General features: G+C 33.1%; 1 protein-coding gene across 4 annotated transcripts in view; it reads right to left on the bottom strand.

Moving 5' to 3' along the window:
* LOC106867653 (uncharacterized) overlaps window positions 1-1045 on the bottom strand; it is an 18455-nt gene extending 17410 nt beyond the window's left edge. The window contains exons 1-2 of one of the 4 annotated variants that reach the window (XM_052972824.1): window positions 924-1045; window positions 134-201 (exon numbers count right to left, since the gene is read on the bottom strand). The gene's annotated coding sequence lies outside the window, so the exon portion shown is untranslated. Of the gene's footprint in view, window positions 1-133; window positions 202-908 lie in introns of all 4 variants that reach the window. The other 3 variants (XM_014912585.2, XM_014912584.2, XM_014912583.2) reach the window with 3 other exon arrangements.

The raw sequence follows: 1045 nt of genomic DNA on the forward strand, positions 1-1045 counted from the left end.
TGTGTGTGTGTGTGTGTGTGTGTGTGTCTGTGTTTGTCCCCCCCAACATCGCTTGACAACCGATGCTGGTGTGTTTACGTCCCCGTAACTTAGCTGCTCAGCAAAAGACTGATAGAATAAGTACTAGGCTTACAAATAATAAGTCTTGGGGTCGATTTGCTCGACTAAAGGCGGTGCTCCAGCATGGCCGCAGTCAAACGACTGAAACAATTAAAAGAGTAAAAGAGTTAAAAGAGATAAATGTTCATAGAAACACCTACATGTTTTATTTGAAATTTTTAAACAGAAGTGTTTATCGATATAATGCCTGTATATTTTATTTTAAACCCCTAGACAGAAGAATTAAGTTCAAGTAACACTTATGTTTTAAATCTATAAACAGAAGAAAGTGTTTATAGTCATAATGGCACAAGTGTTTATTTTAAACATTTTTAAAAGAAAATCTTTTCCAAGCAACCTGCCTCTGAAAAGATTCAGTGAAATGGTTTCTTCTCTTTGAAATTGGTGTACTTCTACCATTCAACCAATATGTAGACTCTAACAAAAAATTTTCTCAATCATTTCCCTCACTTTACATTATTTTCACTCTATTTGTTTTCGTTAACAATGAGTCGAGTTTACAAATGTTTCTTTCTAATATTTCTTCAGCAAATTTCATGTCCTAGCACTGACTTGGTTGACGGAAAAATAAATACATTTAATTAGACAGTTAGTCATGAAATCTTTTCTCCCAACAAACTTGATGTTTCTCTATTAGTTTAACAAAAGACAGTTAAAAAGAAAGAGAAATAGAAACCTAAAGGATTAATCAATAAACATCAACACTTCAAATTCCATGTTATACGGGGAATATTTTCATTAAAACTGTAAGCAAACATGGAAAGAAATGGAATAGAAAATATAATGACTTAAATAATATTCACCAACTGGCTGACTAAATACTTTGAAGTCTTCACAGTCGCGAAACAAAACTATTATCAAGCAGAGTGAAAATGCAGTTAAATGTGTGTGCACGCGCGTATTTATGTGTTAGAGTAGGTATGTG

This window comes from Octopus bimaculoides, chromosome 1, assembly GCF_001194135.2.
Source record: "Octopus bimaculoides isolate UCB-OBI-ISO-001 chromosome 1, ASM119413v2, whole genome shotgun sequence".
In the NCBI taxonomy this organism is placed as follows: Eukaryota; Metazoa; Mollusca; class Cephalopoda; order Octopoda; family Octopodidae; genus Octopus; species Octopus bimaculoides.